This window comes from Pristiophorus japonicus, unplaced genomic scaffold, assembly GCF_044704955.1.
Source record: "Pristiophorus japonicus isolate sPriJap1 unplaced genomic scaffold, sPriJap1.hap1 HAP1_SCAFFOLD_29, whole genome shotgun sequence".
NCBI lineage: Eukaryota > Metazoa > Chordata > Chondrichthyes > Pristiophoridae > Pristiophorus > Pristiophorus japonicus.
The window spans coordinates 15,065,290-15,092,800 of NW_027252668.1; the positions used below are offsets into that span (position 1 = coordinate 15,065,290).

General features: G+C 46.6%; 3 non-coding genes across 3 annotated transcripts; 2 read left to right on the forward strand and 1 right to left on the reverse strand.

The window, feature by feature from the left end:
• Nucleotides 1-454: 454 nt before the first annotated feature.
• Nucleotides 455-527, forward strand: trnav-uac (transfer RNA valine (anticodon UAC)). The gene has a single exon. It is a non-coding gene; the product is annotated as a tRNA-Val (tRNA).
• Nucleotides 528-14,221: 13,694 nt separating this feature from the next.
• On the forward strand, nucleotides 14,222-14,294 carry trnak-uuu (transfer RNA lysine (anticodon UUU)). The gene has a single exon. It is a non-coding gene; the product is annotated as a tRNA-Lys (tRNA).
• An 11,449-nt stretch (nucleotides 14,295-25,743) lies between these two features.
• trnav-cac (transfer RNA valine (anticodon CAC)) lies at nucleotides 25,744-25,816 on the reverse strand. Its single transcript has one exon. It is a non-coding gene; the product is annotated as a tRNA-Val (tRNA).
• Nucleotides 25,817-27,511: the final 1,695 nt, after the last annotated feature.

Genomic DNA, 27,511 nt, shown 5'->3' on the forward strand with positions numbered 1-27,511 from the left:
CTGTTCCCTGGTGCTCGATAGGTTAAGACCCGGCGCACTAACCTGGTTTCAATCCTCGATCAATTCATCGCATAAAAATAATTGAGGTTTGTGAGACGATTAATAATTGCTGTAATCACCATGAATACCATTACTTTCTGTGAAAGACCGAGCTTACAGACTATCTGGCTTCTCCTGCCCTTTGCCGGGCACGTGTTCGGGGCTTAATTTTGTAAACTGGGTGATTTCGCTGATCGAGGGTAGACGGTATGAGCCTCTGTGGCCCCACTGTGAGGATGTGGTCGTGAACACGGTGGCTGGGTGATCCGTGACATTTCTGTAAAGGGCAGCGGAGGAGATGTATTGAGAACTTTCAGTGTGGGACAGAATTGTTTAACGTGAGCCAACACATTCCCGATCAGCACAGAGGGAGCTCACTGGTCAGCTCCTCGCTGAGGGGGCTGTTGTGCCAGAGGTTTCTGTAGTGTAGTGGTTATCACGTTTGCTTTACACGCAAAAGTTCCCTGGTTCAATCCCAGGCAGCAACATTATGTTTAAACTTGCTGCGAATGAAAAATCGGAGGCGAGTTTAGTCTCCCTGCAAATGCTGCCTGACCTGCTGAGATTTCCAGCATTTGCTGATTTTATTTGCTATTTATTCTCCTGGCAAAAGGGCTCCCTTTTTCATTAATTGCTCTTTATTTCACCAATAAATAGATATCTTTGAGTGAGAGAAAACGGATCCACGGGGACCTTTTGCGTGTGAGGCCAACGTGATATCCGCTACACTGCAGCCCATCAAAGGGCGAGAAACCAGTGAATATAAAGGATGATCTGACAAATATCAGGGGCAGTGCAGTCTGGTCAAGTCAAACCCTCCTTTCTTATTCAGCAGTGGCATGAACGGGAGTCAGACGCCACAAAGTTTAATTAAAGACACAAATACAAGTAACACTTGCAAATCTTTTTAGTATAAAATTCTTTCACTTAATTTGAAATGCTACTGCGTTAAATCTGAAAATACACACGATGTGATTTTACCTTCAACACTGATTGTATTTTCTGTGCACGGTAGGAATAATCGGTGCTGATAAATTTGATAAACGTTGCACCAGTTTCCTGGTGTCATCGGTAATGAACACTTTGAACCAGAAAGCTAAAATACAGTGAGTAAAATGGGTTAACATGCATAAGAACATAAGAAATAGGAGAAGGAGTGGGCCATACAACCCCTCGATCCTGCTCCGCCATTTGATACGATCATGGCTGATCTGACCATGGACTCAGGTCCAATTCCCTGCCCGCTTCCCAAAGCACAGGCCAAATGATTGAAGTATGGAGTGTCCCTGAGTTACCATTTGTTTGATTGTGCAAAAAAGGTGAGGGGTTAATTAATGATGCTTTCCTGTGAAAGCAAGATAAAAGTTTTCGAACAAACCATCCGGTGACTGTCAGGTGAGCGCTGCTTGTGATACTTGGTGGGAATGGGCTGGGATTTTAAAGTCCCTTGTATTGGAGAACCTTCATATAGATGAACATCCCTTAACTACTGTGTAGACGTTGTGGTGCAATGGTAGTGCGTCTGACTCTAAATCAACGCGTTGCGTGTTCAAATGATGTTGGGGTCACTGTTCTTTTAGCAATTGCTGTTTCACAATAACCAGTCCCTTGCTGCAATGTCTGTCTCACTGGTTAGTAGTGGTAAGGTTGCGGACAGCATCAAACAAGAAAGAAGGGATGTGTGCAGTGGTGGCACAGCAGTTATCATGGGTGAATTCTATCGACATCGGGATTGAGCTAAACACATGGTAGTAATATGGTGGAGGAGGATTTCATGGAGTGTATTATGGATGGTTTTCTCAACCCAGAAGAGAGCTGGCCATCCTTGACTGGGTGATGTGTGATGAGAAGGGACTAATTAGCAATCTTGTTCTGCGAGGCCCCTTGGGGACGAGCAACATAATATGGTAGAATTCTTCATTAAGATGGAGAGTGTCACAGTTAATTCAGAAACTTGGGTCCTGAACTTAAGGAAATGTACCTTTGACGGTATGAGGTGTGAATTGGCTAGAATAGACTGACCAAGGATACTTAAAGGGTTGACGGTGGATAGGCAATGGCAAACATTTAAAGATCACATGGGTGACTTCAGCAATTGCACATCCCTGTCTGGAGTAAAATTAGAACGGAGAACGTTGCTCAACCGTGGCTAACAAGGGAAATTAAGGTTAGTGTTAAAACAAGGAAGAGGCAAATAAATTGGCCAGAAAAAGGAACAAACCTGAGAACTGGGAGAAATTTAGAATTCAACAGAGGAGGACTGAGGCTTTCATGAGGAGGGGGAAAATGGATTACGAGAGGAAGCTTGCTTGCAACATAAAAACTGACTGAAAAAGCTTCTGTAAACATGTGAAGAGAAAAAGATTAGTGAAGACAACTGTAGGTCCCTTGCAGTCGGATTCAGGTGAATTTATAATGGGGAACAAAGAAATGGCAGACCAATTGAACAAATACGTCAGTTCCGTGTTCACGAAGGAAGACTCGAATAACCTTCCAAAAGTACTCGGGGACCGAGGGTCAAGTGAGAAGGAGGAACTGAAGGATATCCTTATGAGGTGGGAAATTGATGAGATTGAAGGATGATAAATCCCCGGGGCCTGATAGTCTGCATCCAAGAGTACTTAAGGAAGTAGCCCTAGAAAGAGTGGATGCATTGGTGATCATTTTCCAACATTCTATTGACTCGGGATCAGTTCCTATGGACTAGAGGGTAGCTAATGTAAAACCACTTTTTCAGAAGGGAGGGAGAGAGAAAGCGGGTAATTATACACCGGTTAGCCTGAATCAGTCGTGGGGAAAATGTTGGAATCAATTATTAAGGATGAAATAGCAACGCATTTGGAAAGCAGTGACAGGATCGGTCCAAGTCAGCATGGATTTATGAAAGGGAAATCATGCTTGACAAATCTTCTGGAATTTTTGAGGAAGTAACGAGTAGAGTGGACAAGGGAGAAGCAGTGAATGTGGTATATTTGGACTTTCAAAAGGTTGTTGACAAGGGTGCACACAAGAGATTGCTGTGCAAAATCAAAGCACATGGTATTGGGGGTAATATACTGACGTTGATAGAGAACTGGTTGGCAGACAGGAAGCAGAGAGTCGGGATAAAAGGGTACTTTTCAGAATGGCAGGCAGTGACTAGTGGAGTGCCGCAGGGCTCAGTGCTGGGACTCCAGCTCTTTACAATATACATCAATGATTTGGATGAAGGAATTGAGTGTAATATCTCCAGGTTTGCAGATGAAACTAAACTGGGTGGCGGTGTGAGCTGTGAGGGGGACGCTAAGCGACTGCAGGGTGAATTAGACAGGTTAGGTGAGTGGGCAAATTCATGGCAGATGCAGTATAATGTGGATAAATGTGAGGTTGTCCACTTTGAGGGCAAAAACGTGAAGACAGAATATTATCTGAATGGTGGCAGATTAGGAAAAGGGGAGGTGCAAAAAGACCTGGGTGTCATGGTTCATCAGTCACTGAAAGTTGGCATACAGGTACAGCAGGCAGGAAAAATGTAAATCGTATGTTGGCCTTTATAGCTAGGTGATTTGAGTATAGGAGCAGGGAGTTCTTATTGCAGTTGTACAGGGCCTTGGTGATGCCTCAACTGGAATACTGTTTTAAATTTTGGTCTCCGAATCTGAGGAAGGACGTTCTTGCTATTGAGGGAGTGGAGCGAAGGTTCAGCAGACTGATTCCCGGGATGGCTGGACTGACATATGATGAGAGACTGGATGAACTGGGCCTTCATACATTGGAGTTTAGAAGGATGAGAGGGGATCTCATCGAAACATATCAGATTCTGATGGGACAGGACTGGTTAGATGTGGGTAGATTGTCCCCGATGCTGAGGAAGTTGGAGCAGGCTCGAGGGGCTAGTTGGCCCACTCCTGTTCCTAATTCTTATATTCTTATGTTCTGAAAGCAATTCTGGAAGAATAACATTGAAACGAAATGTGACCTGAGACCCAGAAAGAAGTGTTGATGCAGAAGGTTAAATGCTGCATCCCTTTCTGCAAAACATTCCTTTCACAAACATTTCTGTGACCGAAACGGCACAAAACAAAAATGTTCCTTTCAAAGTCATTAAACTTCCGAATTTCCGTGCCCCGTGAATCTCCTGAATCAGATGCCTCTAGTTTTGCCGACTCAATCCATGTCCCTTTGCAATGTTGTGCCACTATGAAATGTGCTACTAACTTATCGAATCATGGAATGGTTAAAGCACGGAAGGCCATTAGGCCCGTCGAGACCGTACCGACTCTCAGCGAGTCCCACTCCCCCGCCCTTTCCCCGGAGCAATGCAATTGTTTTTCCTTCAGACACTTATCCAACTCCCATCTGAAAGATAAGATTGCATCTGTCTCCACCGCCCTTTCAAGCCGTGCATCCCAGATCCTAACCACTCTCTCCTGTTCCTATGTGTAAAGTCTGGGAAACACGAGATCAATTCCTGCCACACTCACAGCCTTCCTGAATATAGCACCGTCATTCCATTCTCGTAAAACCAGCTCCTGAAGTATCGGCCAGCTGTGTAGGTTAAAGCACTGGTGATGTTCCTAGCAGTCCGTCAATCGCAGTGTTTTTGTTGTGCAGTGTTTATCTAGTTCGCTTAAAACGCGAAAGATCCCCACTTCGAAACCGGGTGGAAACATTTTCAACATTGTTCAATTAAATATTAGAAAAAATGGAATAATTGACATTAATGGTTCAATATTAACAAAGTTGGTGTTTGTTTCTGCTGATGTTAATAATCCTGCAACTAGCCTGGAATTAATATTTTGATATTTCAAATAACATTATTGCTATTTGATGTCTCCAAGTTAAGAGAGACTGATTGATGTCCTGTTTCTGACTGCTACATTTTTGATCGGGGCGGAGGAACGGTGAGAGATCGGGGCCCAGGAGCGTCGTGATCGGGGCTCAACAGAGGCGAAGGCCCAGGGACAGCACGGGCCAGCCCACTCTGCGATCGATGGATAGTCGGCGCATGTGCACACAATTGGTCCATGCAGCAGAGCTTGGTCTATGGTCGTCTTGGGTAATCCTTGCCTCTGGACCAAGACCTAGCTCTGTCAAGCCCGTGTGGTGGCTGGAGTGCAACAGTCACCCCATGTTAAAACAATCCACCCACAGGCATCTTTCACCCTTCAGGATGTAGTTCGGAACCTAGATTGTCATGTCCCTCATCGAAACACCTGTGAACTCATCCCTTTTTAGAGTGGAAACAAATCATCCTCGATACGAGGGACTGCCCAATACTATACTATCAACAAAATGCAGTGTCTCACAGCCCTGTTACATTGGCTGGTTTCTCTGTACAGTTCTGTATACACTCAAACTCTACACAGTGTCTCTCACTCCCTCCCATTTCCAGCCCTGACGGTGCAGAAAGCCACTCTGAAAGCTGCACGTTCCGGCTGCTTTCAGTTGAGTTGTGAGAGATTATTAAAGGATCCTGCATCTCCGCCTCGCTTCACAATAGCAGATCGAAGCCGCAAACAACCCATCGACTGATCGCTCGTCCCCAGCTCCAGAGTGAGTGAGGCCGGGACTGTCATGTATTCAACCAGCATTGTAACCCATGTATAATCTGACCTAAGATGTACACTGTGAGAACAATGACCACGAGATGGTGAACTTGAGGGAGACTCCTAACCTGAACCTTCATTGTATAAAAGGGGAAGCTCCACCCACTTCCATCAGTTGAGTGCAAAGAAATAAAGGAGAGGTCACAGACTGACCTTCTCTGAAGCATGGGCCTCGGGTGCATTTACACTGTGTAGTAAGGACGTATCAATGGCGATGAGAAACTGGGATTTAAACCACACGAGCATGGCCACGAGCAGAACCGACAAGAGGTACTGTGTTTAGCAATGGTTGGGACAGAGATTCAACATTGTTAAAGCATCACACACTTCTCCAGGCAGCCAAGGGCAGTCAGGCATGCCACAATATGTAGCCATACCCAGAGGGGGAGTTCGATAGAGACAATGGCAAGCTGAACGGCGATTCACGTCATTGCAAGGGTCAGTTAGGCCAGTAATGGGGCCATCAACACCTGTACATGGTGCTCTCAAGGACAATCACGGGCCAGTCAGTGACGATTGACTGGCAAGAGACCTTTTGTTTCCAACAGCAGCTCATGTTGGAGGCGTGGAGGCACGCACTCAGCCGGAGTTTGCAGAGATGAGCAAAATACCTGCAGAAATTGCAGAAATGAACACTGGTGGAAATCGCTGGAAGCTGAAGTTCAGCGAGTTCATGTGGAGCACGGATACATTTCATACACCCGGACGCCACCGATAATGATGAAAGTGCTCCTCAATGGCATCCCAGTGTCAGTGGAGCTAGACACGTGGGCCAGCCAATCCCTGATGGGTATCAAATAGTTCGAAAGGTTGTGGGCGTCCAAGGCCAGGAGGCCAAAATTATCGCCGATTGACGCACAGCGACTAACATACACATGGTAGATCATTCCGGTGCTAGGCAGCGCCACAATAGTCGTGACCCACAAAGTTCGCTTGCTGTCATGAACTGGAAATGGGGCGATGTCAATGCAATTTCCACTGTGGAGCGAGTATCATGCTCACAGATCCTGGACAAATTTGACTCATTATTTCAACCCGGCACTTTCATGGGGGCCAAGGTAATGATTCACATAAACCCGGACGCCAGGACAGTACACCACAAGGCCAGGGCAGAACCGTACGTGATGCGGTAAACGACAGAAGGCGAATTGGACCACCTGCTAAGGGAAGGCATCATCTCGCCAGTCGAATTCAGTTACTGGGCGAGCCAGATTGTGCCAGTGCTCAAGGCGGATGGGTCGGTCAGGATATGTGCTGATTACAAGGCCACCATCAATCGGGTGTCACCCCAAGACCAGTATCCGCTACTGAAAGAAGAGGACCTCTTTGCGACGCTATCCGGTGGCAAACTTTTTTCAAAATTAGACCTGACCTCAGCTTATATGACCCAGGAGCTGGCGAGTGATCCGAAGAAGCTGACCACCATCACGACACACAAGGGATTGTTTGAGTACAACAGATGTCCGTTCGGGATTCGCTAGGTTGCCGCGATCTTACAATGACATATGGAAAGCCTCCTCAAGTCGATTCCAGGGACGGTGGTTTTTCAGGACGACATCCTCATCACGGGTTACGATACTGAAGACCACCTCCACAACCTGGACGAGGTGCTACGCAGACTGGACCGGATAGGGCTGCGAATGAAAAAGGCGAAGTGCGTCTTCATAGCTCCAGAGGTAGAATTCCTGGGGAGGAGGGTAGCAGCAGATGGGATCAGCCCTACTGCCTCCAAAACGGAAGCGATCCAGAGAGCACCCAGGCCCCGTAACACGACGAAGCTGCATTCGTTCCAGAGGCCCCTGAACTATTTTGGTAACTTTCTTCCCAAATTGAGCAAGCTGCTAGAGCCGCTACACGTGCTCCTCCGCAAAGGTCGCGAATGTGTCTGGGGGGACAGCAAGAAAAGGACTTTTAATAGAGCAAGCAATTTGTTATGTTCCAACACTCTGTTAACGCTATATGACCCATGTAAGAAACTTGTGTAACGATGCGTCGTCCAATGGTGTCGGATGCGTGTTGCAGCATGTCAATGCCAAGGGTCAATTACCGCCGGTATCTTAGGCCTCCGGAAGTCTGTCCCAGGCAGAAAGGGGCTACGGGATGGTAGAAAAGGAGGCGCTCGCATGTGTATATGCAGTAAAGAACATGCACCAATACCTGTTTAGCAGGAATTTTGTGCTGGAGACAGATCAGAAAACCATAACTTCCCTTTTGGCAGACAACAAGGCCATAAATGCAAACGCATTGTCCCGCATACAGAGGTGGGCACCAACGTTAGCCGCCTATGACGTCACAATTCGACACAGACCGGGCACCGAAAACTGCGCCGATGCACTCAACAGGCTCACACTCACCACCACTGAGCGCGCTACCGAGCATGGTGCTGAGATGGTCATGGCTGTTGAAGCTTTCGGAAGTGAAGGCTCACCCGTGACAGCCCGTCAGATTAAAGTCTGGACAAATAGAGACCCGCTATTGTCTCTAGTCAAGAAATGTGTCCTGAATGGGGACTGGGCAGCCACGTACAGGGCATGTCCTGAGGAAGTTAAACTATTTCACAGGCGCAGGGATGAACTCTCAATTCAGGCCGATTGCCGACTGTGGGGAAACCGCGTAGAAACCAGATGGGCAGAGAGGTGTTCATCAGAGAACTCCAAAATGAGCACCCGGGCATTGTCATGAGGAAGGCAGTTGCCAAGTCACACATTTGGTGTCCAGCGAAATACGCTGATTTGGAACTTTGTGTCCGCAGGTGCAACACGTTTGCGCAGCTGCGTAATGCGCCCAGGAAAGCCCCCATTGGCCCCTGGTCCTGGCCCACCAAGCCTTGGGCACGCATCCATGAGGACTACGCAGGTCGTTTCAAAAATGTTTTTGGTTGTAGTCGACGCCTACTCCATAAGAAACATAAGAAACGTAAGAATTAGGAACAGGAGTAGGCCATCTACCCCCTCGAGCCTGCTCCGCCATTCAACAAGATCATGGCTGATCTGGCCGTGGACTCAGCTCCACTTACCCACCCGCTCCCCGTAACCCTTAAATCCCTTAGTGGTTAAACGGCTATCTATCTGTGACTTGAATACATTCAATAGCTCGCCTCAACTGCTTCCTTGGGCAGATAATTCCACAGATTCACAAACCTCTGGGAGAGGAAATTCCTGCATAACTCGGTATTAAATTGGTTCCCCCTTATTTTGAGGCTGTGCCTCCTAGTTCTAGTCTCCCCTACCAGTGGAAATAACCTCTCTGCCTCTATCTTGTCTATCCCTTTCATTATTTTAAATGTTTCTATGAGATCACCCCTCATCCTTCTGAACTCCACCGAGTAAAGACCCAGTCTCCTCAATCTATCATCATAAGGTAACCCCCTCATCTGCGGAAACAGCCGAGTGAATCGTCTCTGTAACCCGGCAAAGCCAGTATATCTTTCCTAAAGTAAGGTGACCAAAACTGCACGCAGTACTCCAGGTGCGGCCTCACCAATACCCGATAGAGTTGCAGCAGGACCTCCCTGTTTTTGTACTCCATCCCTCTCGCAATGAAGGTGAACATTCCATTCACCTTCCTGATTACCTGCTGCACCTGCAAACTAACTTTTGGGGATTCATGCACAAGAACCCCCAGGTCCCTCTGCACCGCAGCATGTTGTAATTTCTCCCTATTCAAATAATATTCCCTTTTACTGTTTTTTTTTCCCAAGGTGGATGACCTCACACTTTCCGACATTGGATTCCATCTGCCAAAACTTAGCCCATTCGCTTAACCTATCCAAATCTCTTTGCAGCCTCTCTGTGTCCTCTGCACCCCGCTTTCCCACTAATCTTTGTGTCATCTGCAAATTCTTTTACACTACACTCTGTCCCCTCTTCCAGGTCATCTATTTATATTGCATAGAGTTGTGGTCCCAGCACCGATCCCTGTGGCACAACACTAACCACCGATTTCCAAACTGAAAAGCACCCATTTATCCCGACTCTCTATACTTTCTGTTCGCCAGCCAAATCTCGATCCATGCTAATACATATCCTCTGAATCCGCGTACCTCTATCTTCGGACGTAACCTTTTGTGTGGTACTTTAACGAATGCCTTTTGGAAATCTAACTACACCACATCCATCGGTACACCTCTATCCACCATGCTCGTTATATCCTCAAAGAATTCCAGTAAATTAGTTAAACATGATTTCCCCTTCATGAATCCATGCTGTGTCTGCTTGATTGCACTAAGCCTATCTCGATGTCCCGCTATATCTTCCTTAATGATAGTTTCAAACATTTTCCCCACGACAGATGTTAAACTAACCGGCCTATTGTTACCTGCCTTTTGTCTGCCCCCTTTTTTAAACAGAGGCGTTACATTAGCTGCTTTCCAATCCGCTGGTACCTCCCCAGAGTCCAGAGAATTTTGGAAGATTATAACATATGCATCTGCTATAATTTCTGCCATCTCTTTAATATCCTGGGATGCATTTCATCAGGACCAGGGAACTTTTATACCTTGAGTCCCATTAGCCTGTCCAGCACTACCCGCCTAGTGATAGTGCTTGTCTCAAAGTCCTCCCTTCCCACATTCCTGTGACCAGCAATTTCTGGCATGGTTTTTGTGTCTTCCACGGTGAAGACCGAAGCTAAATAATTGTTTAAGATCTCAGACATTTCCACATTTCCCATTATTAAATCCCCCTTCTCATCTTCTGAGGGACCAACATTTACTTTAGTCACTCTTTTGCCATTTTATATATCGGTAAAAGCTTTTACTATCTGTTTTTATGTTTTGCGCAAGTTTAATTTCTTAAACTATCTTTCCTTTCTTTATTGCTTTCTTAGTCATTGTTTGCTGTCGTTTAACATTTTCCCAATCTTCCAGTTTCCCACTAACCTTGGCCACCTTATACGCATTAGTTTTTAATTTGATATTCTCCTTTATATCCTTGTTCTTCCATGGCAGGTTATCTCTTCTCTTACTGCCCTTCTTTTTCACTGGAATATATTTTTGTTGTGCACTATGAAAGAGCTCCTTAAAAGTCCTCTGCTGTACCTCAATTGTGCCTCCGTTTAGTCAGTGTTCCCAGTCTACTTCAGCCAACTCTGCCCTCATCCCACTGTAGTCCCCTATGTTTTCGCATTGTATGCTCGTTTGAGACATTACTTCCTCACCCTCAATCTTTATTACAAATTCAACCATACTGTGATCACTCATTCCGAGAGGATCTTTTACTAGGAGATCGTTTATTATTCCTGTCTCATTGCACAGGACCAGATCTAAGATAGCTTGCTCCCTTGTAGGTTCTGTAACATATTTTTCTCAGAAACAATCCTGTATGCATTCTATGAATTCCTCCTCCAGACTACCCCGTGCGATTTGATTTGACCAATCAATATGTAGGTTAAAATCCCCCAAGATTACTGCCGTTCCTTTTTCACATGCCTCCATTATTCCCTTAATTATTGCCCATCCCGCCGTCAAGTTATTATTTCGGCGCCGATAAACTACGCCCACCAGTGACTTTTTCCCCTTACGATCTCTAATCTCCACCCACAATGATTCAACATGTTGTTCATTAGAGCCAATATCATCTCACACAACTGCCCTGATATCATCCTTTATTAACAGTGCTACCCCACCTCCTTTCCCTTCTTGTCTATCTTTCCGAAATGTCAGCTACCCCTATATGTTTAATTCCCAGTCTTCGCCATCCTGCAACCACGTTTCTGTAATGGCCACCAAATCATACCCATTTGTCGTGATTTGTGCCGTAAACTCATTAACTTTGTTTTGAATGCTGCGTGCATTTAGGTAAAGTATTTAATACTAGTTTTTAATCCATGATTTTTAGTTTTGAGCCCTCCTGCAGCCCCTTTATATTCAAACATATTGTCCGTTCCTATTACCTTGTGGTTTACACTTACCCCAGTGCTACTCTGCTCTGTTGCCTCCTGCTTTTGCATTCTTTCTTGCGGTCCTGTTTATCTGCGCTCTCACCCACTCTAAGTAGCTCAGAGCCCTCTCCTGTGTTCTGAATATTCCTCGCATTGAGGCACCGAGCTTTCAGGCTTGCCTTTTTATTACACTTTGACCGTTTAGAATTTTGATGTACAGTGGCCCTTTTGGTTTTTGCCTTGGGTTTCTCTGCTTCCACTTTTACTCATCTGCTTTCTGTCTTTTGTATCTGTCTCCATTTTGTGTCCCTCTGTCTCCCTGCATTGGTTCCCATCCCCCTGCCATATTAGTTTAACGCCTCCCCAACAGCACTAGCAAACACTCCCCTTCTAGGACTTTGGTTCCGGACCTGCCCAGGTGCAGACCGTCTGGTTTGTACTTTTCCCACCTCCCCCAGAACCGGTTCCAATGCCCCAGGAATTTGAATACCTCCCTGTTACACCACTGATCAAGCCACGTATTCATCTGAGCTATCCTGCGATTGCTACTCTGACTAGCACGTGGCATTGGTAGCAATTCCGAGATTACTACTTTTGAGGTCCTACTTTTTAATTTAGCTTCTAGCTCCTTAAATTCATGTCGTAGGACCTCATCCCTTTTTTTACCTAAATCTTTGGTACCAATGTACACCACTACAACCGGCTGTTCACCCTCCATTTTCAGAATGTCCTGCAAACGCTCCGAGACATCCTTCACCCTTGCACCAGGGACGCAACATACCATCCTGGAGTCTCGGTTGCGGCCGCAGCAACGCCAATCTATTCCCCTTACAATCGAATCCCCTATCACTATCGCTGTCCCACTCTTTTTCCTGCCCTTTTGTGCAGCAGAGCCAGCCATGGTGCCAAGAACTTGGCTGCTGCTGCCCTCCCCTGATGAGTCATCCCCCTCAACAGTACTCAACGTGAGGTCAACGCGATATCCGCTACACTGCAGCCCATCAAAGGGCGAGAAACCACTGAATATAAAGGATAAGCTCACAAATATCAGGGGCAGTGCAGTCTGGTCAATGTAAACCCACCTTTCTAATTCAGCAGTGGCGTGAATGGGAGTCAGACGCCACAAAGTTTAATTAAAGACACAAATACAAGCAACACTTGCAAATCTTTTCAGTGTAAAATTCTTTCACTTTATTTGAAATACTACTGCGTTGAATCTGAAAATACGCACGGTGGGATTTTATCTTCACTACTGATTGTATTTTGTGTGCACGGTAGGAATACCCGGTGCTGTTAAATTTGATAACATTTGCCCCAGATTCGTGGTGTCATCAGCAATGAAGATTTTGAACCAGAAAGCTACAATACAGTGAGTAAAATGGGATATGGTTTTCGAGTTAAGATGCAAAGCACAAGACAAATGATTGAAGTATGGACTGTTCCTGAGTTGTGCAAAAGAAGGTGAGGGGTTAATTTATGATGGTTTCCCGTGAAAGCAAAATAAAAGTTTAAGAAGAAACCATACGGTGCCTGTCAGGTGAGCGCTGCTTGTGATACCTGGTGGGAATGGGCGGAAATTTTAAAGCCCCTTGTATTACAGAACCTTCATAGAGACGAACATCTTCAGCTCACTGTGTAGGTCTCATGGTGCAACGGTAGTGTGTCTGACTCCAAATCCGAAAGTTGCGTGTTCAAGTCACGTCGTGGTCACTTTGAATGAGTTGATGGCCCTCCACCAGCAGTTGATTTGTGTATCCCAGGTAACAGCCCGCAGAGCGCATCGTCCTGTGTTACGGAGCTGCTCGATGCGAACCTCGACAAAACCGCTGCTTCTCTGTCCAAGCCAGGTTCCTTGATGGTCTAGTGGTTAGGATTTAGCGCTCTCACCGAAGCGGCCCGGGTTCGATTCCTGGTCAGGAAAATTGTGCTTTTAATTCAAAACCTTATAAAAAAATAGTTCATCTATTTTACACATCTTTATGCATCTCCTGTGTAAAAAAAAAAAGAAGTATTGATTTAAACATCATTAATTGATTCATAAAATTCTATTGTCATATGATATATTTTGCTCTGAGCATATGAGGAACTTTTGTGCCGATGCCATTGGGTTTAATTCTGGGAATCTGGTGCTGAAAGTGAAGATGTTTCCGCAGTGTACCGCAAATCACAGACACCATCAGAGGCAGTCTCTCGGGATCGAGGAGGACTTGCTTCCATCCCAAAGTGAGTTCTTTGATGGCTGAACAGTCCGATAGGAGAGCCACAGACCCTGTTACAGGTGGGACAGACATACGTCGAGGGAAGGGGTCGGTGGGACTGGTTTACCGCGTGCTCCTTCCGCTGCCTGCGCTTGGTCTCTTCATGCTCCTTGCGTCGAGACTCAAAGAGCTCAAGGCCGTCCCGGATGGACTTTCTCCACCTCACGCGGTCTGCGGCCAGGGTCTCCCAGGTGTCAGTGGTGATGTCGCACTTTACCAGGGAAGCTTTGAGGGTGTCCTTGTAACGTTCCGCTGTACTCCTTTGACTCGTTTACCCTGAAGGAGCTAATCATAAACACGTAAGGATTCGGGGCCGGAGTTGGCCATTCGTCCCCTCGAGCCTGGTCCACCATTCAAGAAGACCCTGGCAGTTCTTCAACAGCAAGTTGAAACATCTGGGGCCGAGCCAACAGGCGCCTGGCTGCAATGAGCGATAAAAACTTGCGTTGGACAGAAGCCTGGGTATCTCAGTCGGTAGAGCATGCGACTTTTAATCTCAGGGTCGTGGGTTCGAGCCCCACGTTGGGCGATTATATTCCTTTTAATTTAATGTTGCTTTCATGGAAAACCTCTGACCGAAACGGCACAAAACAAAAATGTTCCTTTCAAAGTCATTCAACTCCGAAATTTCCGTGCCCCACGAATCTCCTGAATCAAATGCCTCTAGTTTTGCCGACTCAATCCATGTCCTTTTGCAATGTTGTGCTCCCACCCACACTATGAAATGTGCCACTAACTTATCGAATCATGGAATGGTTGCAGCACGGAAGGCAATTCGGCCCATCGAGCCCGTGACGACTCTCAGCGAGTCCCACTCCCCCACCCTTTCTCCGTAGCTCTGCATTTGTTTTTCCTTCAGACGCTTATCCAACTCCCGTCTGAAAGATAAGATTGAGTCTGCCTCCACCGCCCTTTCAAGCCGTGCATTCCAGATCCTAACCACTCGCTGCTAAATGGCCAGCTCCTGTTCCTGCGTGTAATGTCTGGGAAAAACGAGATCAATTCCTGCCACACTCACAGCCTTCCGAAATATAGCACCGTCATTCTATTCTCGTAAAACCAGCTCCTGAAGTATCGGCCAGCTGTGTAGGTTAAAGCTCTGGTTATATACCTAAGGTTACTTTAACTGTAGTGTAGTGGTTATCACGTTTGCCTTACACGTGAAAGGTTTCTCGTTCGAGCCCGGGTGGAAACATTATTTTGGAGATTATTTTTGCTGTGAAATAAATTGAACAAATGTCGCCCCAGGTTCATTGTCGCATGAGCACTGAGCATTTTAAACCAGTCTCCAACATACTGAGTGAGTAAAGTCAGATAGGGGAGAAAACTTCATCAATGATTCAAAATCCTTAAATAATTAAAGTTCAGTTCTTGAAGTTTCCACTGTCCCTCAGTAGCAATTCTACAAAACAACGCTGTCGGTTAATGAGTGGGGAATAAAATAAATAAACTTCATCCATCCCCATCCCCCGACACACAGTTTAATTAGTTGCATGTCATTATTTTAAAGATTTTGAATGAAATAGTTACTTTCTGAATCCGGGCTCCCTCTGTGAGCACCGCACCACGAAACGAGCAGGAAATACATTACAGAGTTTATCACAATTGCTGACATTTCTTAGCTTTTTTCTTTTGTTTTTTCAGCTCTTTCTGTCTCACTGTTTCCCCGGTGTCATGCAGAGACACGCCTGCTGCCCTCATTTATTGCATGTGACAGGACACAAAAGTTCAAAATCAACCTGCAGGTGGCCAAACACAATACTGAATAGTTAGGATGGCCGAGCGGTCTAAGGTTCTGTGTTAAGGTCACTGTCTCCTCTGGAGATGTGGGTTCGTGTCCCACTTCTGATATTATTTTTGAACCAAAAACTAATGTGCGATAAATTGGAACAAGAGCAGTCCGAGGTGCATTGTCACATGATGCAAGCCACCTCGGACCCGGACCAAAGCTCCCCACACACCGAGCACAGGCTCAGGAAAACCCCGGGGGAGAGGATATCCCGGTCACTGGGCATTCCAGTCACACTGAACAAGTGCCCGGTCTGAAACTTTCCAGAGTAATAACTTGTAACTGAAGCTTCCAACAGTCAGGATGGCCAAACGGTCTAAGGTGCTGTATTCAGGTAACATTCTCCTCTGGAAGTGTGGGTTCAAATCCCACTCCTGACATTCAGTGTTTTTAAATGCAAACTCATTTGTTTGGACACCACTCTGAAGTGCTTTGGGACATCCATCGAACTTAATAAAATGACGCCACTTCAATTGCAAACAATGATATCAAAGTTACTTCTCAAACTGGGAACCGATCCTGGTTGGCTGTAGCGAAAGGAATGGTTTTGTGAAGCATTGAAATGTGCCCTCTAAATATCTCGCACTGCTCATTTAAAAACACAGTTTTAATTTGTTTCAGTGCAAAAGAAGGCAGGCTCGAAGGGCCAAATCGCCGACTCCTGCTCCTGGTTCTTGTGTTCTTAGACAGAGCACAGAATAAATGATTACATGATCAACTCTCCCTCAATTCGCATTTCATTCGTTGTGCAAAAGAAGATTATGGGTTCATTAATGATGTTTTCCTGGGAAAGCACCATAAAAGTTTAAGGAAAATAATTCACCCAACATGGGGCTCTAACCCACTATCCGGAGATTAAGAGTCTTATACTCTAACGACTGAGCTAGCCGGGCCTCCTTAAATTGCATCTTCCTGTCGCTGATTGCTGCCAGGCGCCTGTTGGCATCGCCCCGTGGGTTTATCTCGAGCTTCAAACCACGAAACCGGTTCTCCTGAATTTCAAGGCTAGTACGGAGATCAATCATCAAAAGCCGTGTCATTAACTACAGCTGGGCCGTCAATTTGCTGATCGCAAAGTGATTTCAGTCCTTGTCAATATCTCTTGTCTATTTGCTGGTGTTTCCCGCTTCTGTCGGTCTCTCTGGCTCTTTAATCTGTGTGTGGTCACCTGCAGGTTGATTCCCGATGAATGCCTGTGTTTGTGTCTTCAACACCAATAGAAAATGTTTCTTGTATATTTCTTACGTTCTCTCCAATGCCTTGATATCCTTCCTAAATGTTCGTGCTCAGAACTGTAAACAGTTCTCCAACTGAGGCCTAAACCGGGATTGAAAAGGTATGATAGAACTTCCGCGCTGGGGTCCTCTATTTCACTACATTTCAAGCCAAGGGCCCTGTATTCTTTTTAAACAACTTAGCAAATTTTCTACCCAGCTTCAAAGATGTCTGTGTGTAAATCACTCAATCCTTCTGCTTCCCTTTTAACACAATACCATTTAGTTTATGTTTTCTCATATCACTTCCCTTTGTTTCCCAGTCCTTGCACACAGGTACAGGAGGAGGCCCATTCAGCCCCTCGAGCCTGTTACACAGGAACAGGAGTAGGCCCATTCAGCCCCTCGAGCCTGTTACACAGGAACAGGAGCAGGCCGATTCAGCCCCACAAGCCTGTTACACAGAAACAGGAGTAGGCCCATTCAGTCCCTCGAGCCTGTTGCACAGGAACAGGAGGAGGCCCATTCAACTCCTTGAGCCTGTTACACAGGAACAGGAGTAGGCCCATTCAGCCCGTCGAACCTGTTGCACAGGAACAGGAGCAGGCCGATTCAGCCCCACAAGCCTGTTACACAGGAACAGGAGGAGGCCCATTCAGCACCTCGAGCCGGTTCCGCCATTCAATGAGATCATGGCTGATCTGTGACAAGAGATATATCCGCCTTTGGCCCATATTCCTTAATACCTTTGGTCAAAATGCGATGTAAAATGAAAAACTGACCCAGCCCCAACTGCCCTTTGCAGAAGGGAGTTCCAAACCTCTCCCACCCTGTGTGTGTTGGAATGTTTTCTGAATTTCATTCCTGAAACATCTGGCTCTAATATTTAGACTATGGCCACAAGTCTGGGACTCCCCAACCAGCTGGAATCATTTCTCTCCACCTAATCTATCTGTTCCCTTATTATCTTGAAAATGTTGATCAAATCACTGCTCGACCCTCTAATTTCCAGTGGATGTAATCTCATATCTTAATTTAAACCTTGGAATCCAGGTATCATTCTGGAAAACCGACACAGTGCTCCCTCCAAAGCCAATTTAGCCTTCCTAATGCAAGGTCAGTGAAAACTGAATCAAGGGACGGGTCTTACTAGATTTAATCTGATGGTTTCCAGCAGGCATTTGGTAAGGTACCACACATCATCATCATCATCATCATAGGCGGGTCCTCGACCGAGGAAGGCTTAATTCCACATGGGTTCACAGGTTTTTCAATGAAGGACCCGATGTTCCAGTCCTGAACTCCAATCAAACGGTGGAAGATGCCTGTGGGTGTTTTGTTTTAACTTAGTGTGACCATTGCACACCAGCCACCACACGGGATTGACAGCACGAGGCCTTGGTCCAGTGGCAAGGGTTAACCAGGACGGCTGGAGACCTGCTATGCTGCACGTCATCAAAACCCAGGTCGCTGTTTGGTGCGTGGGCAGGAACATCGGCGCGAACCAGGTACAACGGAGGAGCGGGAAGGTCAGTGTGGAGGAACAGTGAGAGATCGTGGTGGAGGAGCGGTGAGAGATCGTGGTGGAGGAACGGTGAGAGGTCCTGGTCGAGGAAAGGCGAGAGATCGTGGTGGAGGAACGGTGAGAGACCGTGGCGGAGGAGTGACGAGAGACCGTGGTGGAGGAGCGGTGGGATAGGTCGTGGTGGAGGAACGGTGAGAGATCGTGGTGGTGGAATGGTGAGAGGTCGTGGTGGAGGAGTGACGATAGATCGTGGTGGAGGAACGGTGAGAGATCGTGGTGAAAGAACGGTGAGAGGTCGTGGTGGAGGAACGGTGAGAGATCATGGCGGAGGAACGGTGAGAGATCGTGGTGAAGGAGCGGATATAGGTCGTAATGGAGGAACTGTGAGAGATCGTGGTGGAGGAACTGTGAGAGATCGTGGCGGAGGAACGGTGAGAGATCGTGGTGCAGGAACGGTGAGAGATCGTGGTGCAGGAACGGTGAGAGATCTTGCTGAAGGAACGGTGAGAGATCGTGGTGGAGGAACGGTGAGAGATCGTGGTGGTGGAACGGTGAGAGATCGTGGCGGACGTGCGGCGAAGGATAATCACAAGTGATGATGGAAGAAATCAAAGTTGAGGCAACGTATGTGTTGTGTATCTGTAAAGCATGCACTCCCATGTTCCGCCACCAGGGAGCTCATCCCCTGAAGTCCCAAGGGATCCCAGCACCACTTGGGAGCACTGTATATAAGCCGGCCCCTAAGGCCAGTTCCTCAATCAGGAGTGTCTTATGAAAGACTGAGGTCACTGTTACTTTAACCTCCCATGTGCAGCATCATCTGCGTTAGGAACACAATAACTGGCCACGAGTATATGAATCCAGCACAAACTTGCAGCAAACTGTGGGCATCCTGGAGAAGTTCTCGGAAGGTGAGGACTGGGAAGCCTATGTCGAATGGCTAAATCAGTACTTTGTAGCCAACGAGCTGGATGGAGAAGGAAGTGCTGCAAAAAGGAGAGTTGTCCTCCTCACAGTCTGTGGAGCTCAGGCATACAGTCTCATGAAGAATCTTCTGGCTCCGGTGAAACCCACAGATAAATCGTATGAGGAGCAGTGTACACTGGTTCGGGAGCATCTTAACACGAGGGAGAGCATGCTATGGCGAGGTATCGGTTCTCCAGGTGCCCGCGATCTGAAAGTCAGGAAGTGGCGAGTTACATCGCCGAGCTAAGGCGACTTGCAGGATAATGTGACTTTGATCGCGACCTGGATCAAATGTCAGAGACTGTTTTGTACTGGGCATTGGACACGAGACCATCCTACGAAAACCTTTGGCTGTAGAGACACCGACCCTCAGTAAGGCCATTGCGATAACACAGGTATTTATGTCCACCAGTGATTACACCAAACAAATCTCCAGCACACAAGTGCTAGCAATGTTCATAAATTAACTGGAACTGTGTTTGTAAGCAGATATGTACAGGGCAGAAACCACGAATCTGCAACTGCCAGCAACTACTAGAGTCCCCAACAAAGGATGAATGCAAGGCAATTCACACCTTGTTGGCGTTATGGAGGCTTCCATTAAGCAGCTTCAAAGGGTATGTTTGCAAGAGCTGTGGAACAATGGGGCATCTCCAACGAGCTTGCGAATGAGCTGCAAGCTCTGCAAAAGCTGCTAACCACCATGTGGCAGAGGAAGATCGGTCCATGGTGGATCAAAGCAATTTCGAGCCTCAGAGAGAGGAGGCAGATGCTGAAGTAGACGGGGTGCACACATTTTCGACGAAATGTCCACCTATAATGCAAAATGTAAAATTGAATTGCTAACCCCTATCCATGGAACTGGACACTGGCGCTAGCCAATCCATCGTGAGTAAAAAGATGTTTGAGAGAGTGTGGTGCTACAAGGCATTCAGACCAGCCCGAAGCCCCATTCACACGAAACTGAGAATGTACACCAAAGAGCTTATCACTGTCCTGGGCAGCGCCATGGTCAAGGTCAGCTACGAGGGCACGGTGCACGAACTGCCACTCTGGATTGTCCCGGGCGATGGCCCCACACTGCTTGGAAAGAGCTGGCGGGAAAATCCGCTGGAACTGGGATACCATCCGAACGCGATCACATGTCGATGAGGCCTTATGTACCCAGGTTCTGAACAAATGTCCTTCCCTTTCTGAGCCAGGCATTGGAAACTTTTCCGGGGCGAAGGTGCGGATCCACTTGGTCCCAGAGGCACGATCCATTCACCACAAGGCGCGAGCGGTACCTCACATGAAGAGGAGAGAGGAGAAATCGAGCTGGACAGACTGCCACACGAGGGCATCATCTCCCCAGTGGAATCAAGCCGTTCCAGCGGCGAAAGGACGAGCTGTCCAGTCAGGCAGATTGCCTGTTGTGGGGTTACCGCATAGTTCTGCCAAAAAAGAGCAGGGAGACGTTCATCTCGGATCTCCACAGCACACACCCGGATATAGTAATGATGAAAGCGATAGCGAGATACCACATGTGCTGGCCCGGTATCGACCCTGACTTAGAGTCCTGTGTACGGCAATGCAGTGTATGTGCTCAGTTGAGCAACGCGTCCACAGAGGTACCACCAAGTTTGTGCTCCTGGCCTCCAGACCAGGGTCGAGGATCCATGACAACTATGCATGCCCATTTCTTGGTAAAATGTTCCTGGTGGTGGTGGATGCTTTTTCAAATTGGATTGAATGTGAAATAATGTCGGGAAGCACTGCCACCGTCACCATTGAAAGCCTGAGGGCCATGTTTGCCACCCACGGCATGCGTGACATACTGGTTAGTGCCAACGGGCCATGTTTCACCAGTGCCAAATTTAAAGAATTAATGACCCGCAATGGGATCAAACATATCACCTCGACCCCGTTTAAACCAGCCTCCAATGGGCAGGCAGAGCGGGCAGCACAAACAATCAAACAGAGCCTCAAAGGAGTCACAGAAGGCTCACTCCCAACCCGCCTGTCCCGAGTACTGCTCAGCTATAGCACGAGACCCCACTCGCTCACAGGGGTGCCCCCGGCTGAGCTACTCATGAAAAGGACGCTTAAAAGCAGACTCTCGCTGGTCCACCCAACTTGCATGATCAGATAGAGAGCAGGCGTCAGCAACAAAATGTAAATGATGGTCACGCCACTGTGTCACGGGAAATTGATCTGAATGACCCTGTGCATGTGCTAAACTATGGACATGGTCCCAAGTGGATCGCGGGCACGATGATCGCTAAAGAAGTGAGTAGGGTGTTTGTCGTCAAACTAGACAATGGACAAATTTGCAGAAATCACCTGGACCAAACCAGGCTGTGGTTCACAGGCTGCCCTGAACAACCCACAGCAGACACCACCTTTTTCGAACCCGCAACACACACCCAAAGGATTAACGACACCAGCACGGACCAGGAAATCGAACCCATCACACCCAACAGCCCAGCAAGGCCAGACTCACCCAGCAGCCCTGCAGGGCTAACAACACGCCAGCCCAGCGAGGGCACAGCAAACACACCAGAACAGACATTTGTACCGAGGCGGTCCACCAGGGAAAGAAAGGCTCCCGACCGCCTCACCTTGTAAAAAGTTTTCACTTTGATTTGGCGGGGGAGTGATGTTGTGTCTCTGTAAAGCATGCACTCCCATGTTCCACCACCAGGGAGCGCATCCCCTGAAGTTCCAAGGGATCCCAAGAGACTGTTGGATGCTCTAGTTACAAGTTATTACTCTGGAAAGTTTCAGACCGGGCACGTGTTCAGTGTTGCTGGAAGGCCCAGTGACCGAGATATCCTCTACCCGAGGTTTTCCTGAGCCTGTGCTCGGTGTACGGGGAGCTTTGGTCCGTGTCCGAGATAGCTTGCATCATGTGACAATGTACCCCGGACTGCTCTTGTTCCATTTTATCGTCCACAAGTTTTCATTTCAAAAATGTTTATGCCAACAGGCGCTCAATCCCTCTCTCTGCAAAACGTTCCTTTCTCAAACATTTCTCTGAGCGGAACTGCACCAAAAAACAATGTTCCTTTCAAAGTCATTAAACTCCCCAATTTACACGTCCGCAATTTTAAGGACAAGGAATGAAAGCGCATTGCGATCAGAAAATTGGCGGACCCCCTGTGGTTAATGACAAAGCCTTTGATGGTTGATCTCCGTACACACCTTGGAATTCAGGAGAACCTGTTTCGTGGTTTGAAGTTCACGGGGTGGAGCCAACAGGCGCCTGGCAGCAATCAGCGACAGGAAGATGCAACTTCAGCAGGCCCGCCTATCAACGGCATTACCATCGCCGAATCCCCCGCCATCAACAGCCTGGGATCACCATTGACCACTAACTGAAGGGGATTGACAGGAGCGATGTTGAGAAGCCCGGCTAGCTAAGTCGGTAGAACATGAGGTTCTTAATATCAAGGTCATGGGTTCGAGCCCCATCTCGGGTGAATCATTTTCCTTAAACTTTTATGTTGCTTTCACGTGAACTAATCTTCTTTTGCACAATGAAAGAAATGCTAACAGTTTTGGTCTCCATATTTAAGGAGGGATATACTTACATTGTAGGCAGTTTAGACAAGGTTCACGAGGATGAAGGAAGAATGTTCCCGATGACAAGTTGGCAAAAATAATTAAAGGCTGTGAGATACTCAATCATTATTTCAATTATTAATCCACCAACAACATTTGAGATACAACAAGGATCCATAGCTTTGCCAAGCCCAGCGAGGTCAATTTGTCAAACATAAAACACTTAATCTCAGGATTGGGGATTTGAGCCCCACGTTGGGTAAATAGCTTTTTTTGCAAGCCAGTAATGACATGGACTCTTTCACTAATCCACCGCAACTTACAGTAACACAGTACCGCCTTAAGAATGAGGAATTGTGAGTGACTGCATGTTGATCAGCAGAGAACATCCTCCTCTCCGATTCAACTAAGGCTTAGCCTCCCACGATCACCTCTCGACAGTGCACGCTGCTGTCCAGATCGATTATACAGAGGCTTGGAATACAAGAGCAGGGAGGTTATTCTTGAACAGTTAGGCCACAGCTAGAGTACTGCATGCAGTTCTGGTCACCACATTACAGCAAGGACTTGATTGCACTGGAGAGAGTACAGAGGAAGTTTATGAGGATGTTGCCGGGACTGGAGAATTTTAGCTCTGAGCAGAGATTGGATAGGCTGGGTTTGTTTTCCTTGGAACAGAGGATGCTGAGGGGAGACCTGATTGAGGTGTATAACATTATATAGGGCCTGGATAGAGTGGACAGGAAGGACCTGTTTCCCTTTGAAAAGGGGTCAACAACCAGGGGGCACAGATTTAAAGTAATTGGTCGAAAGTTGAGAGGGGATTCGAGGGGAAATCACTGGAACTCACTGCCTGAAATGGTGATAGAGGCAGAAACACTCAGCACATTTAAAAAGTACTTGGATGTGCACCTGAAGTGCCATAACCTACAGCGCTACGGACCGAGAGCTGGAAAGTGGGACTGGGCTGGGGAGCTGTTTGTCGGCTGGCACGGACACGATGGGCCGAATGGCCTGCTTCCGTGCTGTAAATTTATCTGATTCCATGATGAGCAATTAACATTTTAAACCAGTCTCCTAAAACACAGAGTGAGTAAAGTCAGATAGGGGATACAAATTCCTCAAGGGACACAAAGGGTAAGATAAAGGAAACAGGGAAGCTTAGGACAGATAGTGAGAACTCGACACTGCAGAAACTGGAGAGGAGTATAAAAAGACCAGGGGTGCAGGATCAGAACATCCACGATATTATTGGATGGTGGAGCAGGCTCGAGGGGCCGAATGGCCGTGTCCTGCTCCTTCCGTATTTATGTTAATTGTTGAATCATTGCCCATTGCACGCACTTTACTTGAGGTGTCTAATTCAGAATGTTCATTGTAACATGTACTGAACATGTAACAGTGTAATATCTCCAAGTTTGCAAATGACACTAAACTGGGTTGCGGTGTGAGCTGTGAGGGGTACGCTCGGAGGCTTCAGGGTGACTTGGACAGGTTAGGCGAGTGGGAAAATGCATGGCAGATGCAGCAACTGTGGATAAATATGAGGTTATCCACTTTGGGGGCAAATACACTCGGGCAGAATATTATCTGAATGGCGGCAGATTTGGAAAAGGGGCGGTGCAACGAAACCTGGGTGTCATGGTTCATCAGTCATTGAAAGTTGGCATGCAGTTATAGCAGTCGATGAAGAAGGCAAATGGTATGTTGGCATTCATAGCGAGGGGATTTGTGCATAGGAGCAGGTAGGTTTTACTGCAGTTGTACAGGGCCTGGTTGAGGCCTCACCTGGAATATTGTGTTCAGTTTTGTTCTCCTAATCTGAGGAAGGTCCTTCTTGCTATTGAGGGAGTGCAACGAAGGTTCACCAGACTGATTCCCGGGATGGCAGGACTGACATATGAGGAGAGACTGGATCAACTGGGCCTGTATTCACTGGAGTTTAGAAGGATGAGAGGTGATCTCATAGAAACATTTAACATTTGGACGGGACGGGGCAGGTTAGATGCAGGAAGAATGTTCCCGATGTTGGGGAAGTCCAGAACCAGGGGACACAGTCTAAGGATAAGGGGCAAGCCGGACTGACATATGAGGAGAGAGTGGATCAACTGGGCCTTTATACATTGGAATTTAGAAGGATGAGCGGGGATCTCATCGAACCATTTAAAATTCTGATTGGACTGGTTAGTGCCAACTTTAGCTCAGCCGTTACTTCGTAAACCAACTTTGTGAAAAGTTTGAATTTGTCTTAATGTAGTCGCTGCCTGGTGTTTTTGTTGTCATTTTCAATCTCCTTCTTTCACACTGAAACCAATGGTAACCCTATTTGTAAATTAGGAACGCAAGATTTTTAGAGAGCATATTTAAATGCTTCACAAAAACATTCTGATCACGACAGCTACCAGGGTTCGATTCCCAGTTGGAGAAGTAATTTTGCTACCACCGTTTATAATTAAAGTGAAGTAATTTAATTAAATTACACAGATGACACAAAACACTTCAGAGTGGTGTCAAAGCAAATGAGTTGGTAATTCGAAATAAGGAATGTCAGAAGTTGGATTTGAATTTCTGGGATGGAGTATAAATAACCCTCTGTGCACTTGAACTATGAAGGGTGAATAATGAATGAGTTGTTTCCGGGTTTGAAATGCGGCTTGTATCTGCTGGTATTAACCGATGGCATTGTTTAGCAGAATGTAAGAAATGCTAACATGATCACTGAGGGACAGTCGAAACTTCAACAACTTAATTTTAATAATTTGTGAAACTTGAATCATTGAGGAAGTTTTATTCCCTTTCAAATTTTACACACTCTGTATTTCAGGAGACTGGTTTTAAATGTTCATTGCTCATCATGGAATCAGAGAAGTTTACAGGACGGAAGAAGGCCATTGTCACATGAACAATGAACATTTAAAACCAGTTTTTGTTTCAGAAATAATGTTTCCGCCCGGGCTTGAACCGGGGACATTTCGCGTGTGAGGTGAATGTGATAACCGCTACACTACAGAAACTGGTGCTTAGTTCTCTGCCCAGAGAGAAGTGTTCAGCAACAAGCTGAAATACTCAATCCCTCTCTCTGCAAAAAGTTCCTTTCACAACATTTCTCTGACCGGAACTGCACCAAACAAAAATATTACTTTCAAGTGTGCAAATTATTTTCGTTTTACTTTTATTTTGCTTTCATGGTATAACATCGTTAATGAATCGATAATCTTCTTTTGCTCAATGAAAGAAATGCTATCTGAGGGAAAGTCAGTCGGTCAATAAGTGGTTCTGTGCTCTGCATGTTGGTAATGTAGCGAAGATGATCCAAAGATCGGTGGGAAAGCAAGTTGTGAGGAGGACACAAACAATTTGCAAAGCGATATCGATAGGCACAGTGACTGGGCAGTAATTTGTCAGATGGAGTATAATGTGGGAAATATGAGGTTATCCACTGTGGTAGGTGTAATAAGTCAGGCCATCCTGACTATTCAGTGCTGTGTGTGGCCACCTGCAGGTTGATTTTGAACTTTTGTGTCCTGTCACATGAAATAAATGAGGGCAGCAGGAGTGTCTCTGCCTGACACCGGGGAAATAGTGAGACAGACCTTGGAGCAAGGGTCTGGTTATTGCCAAACAGCAAAGGAAATATTAATTCTGGAAACTAATGTCTGAAAGAACAGTGACCCCGACCTAGTTTGAACACACAACCTTCGAATCTTGAGTCAGACACACAACCGTTGCGCCACGAGGCCTACACAGTGAGCTGGAGATGTTCGTCGAAATGAAGGTTCTGCAATACAAGGGGCTTGGAAATCAGGAGAACCAGTTTCAAGGTTTGAAGTTCGAGATAAACCCATGGTGCGGAGCCAACAGGCCCCTGGCAGCCATCAACGACAGGAAGATATAACTTAAGCAGTCCTGGCTAGCTCAGTCGGTAGAATATGAGACTCTTAATCTCAGGATTGTGAGTTCAAGCCCTCCGTTGGCCGATTTATTGTCCTTAAATTTTTTTGTTGCATTCACAGGAAAACATCATTAATTAACCCATAAATTATTTTGCACAATGAAAGAAATGCGAACTGAGGGAGAGTTGATCATTTAATCATTTGGTCTGTGCACTGTATAAGAACACATGAACCAGTTGCATGAGTCGGTCATTTGGCACATCGAGCCTGCCTTCTTTTGCACTGAAACAAGTTACAACCGTGTTTTGAAATGAGCAGTGCGAGATATTTCGAGGGCACCTTTCAATGCTTCACAAATCCATTCCTTCCGTTGCAGCCACCCGGGATTGATTCCCGGCTTGGGAAGTGACTAAGAAATCGCTGTTTGCAATTGAAGTGAAGTCATTTTATTAAGTTCGATGGATGTCCCAAAGCACTTCAGAGTGGTGCCAAACAAATGAGTTTGTAATTAAAAACACTGAATGTCAGGAGTGGGATTTGAAGCCATGCCTTCTAAGAAGACCTGAACGCAGCGCCTTAGACCGCTCGGCCATCCTGACTGTTGGATGCTACTGTTCTAAGTTATTACACTGGAAAGTTTCAGACCGGGCACCTGTTCAGTGTTGCTGGAAGGCCCAGTGACCGGGATATCCTCTCCCCCGGGGTTTTCCTGAGCCTGTGCTCGATGTACGGGGAGCTTTGACACTAGTCCGAGGTAGCTTACATGTGTAGGCTGCTTGCTGGCTTGAGGTGGTCTCTTACCAGTGTGCTCAATTC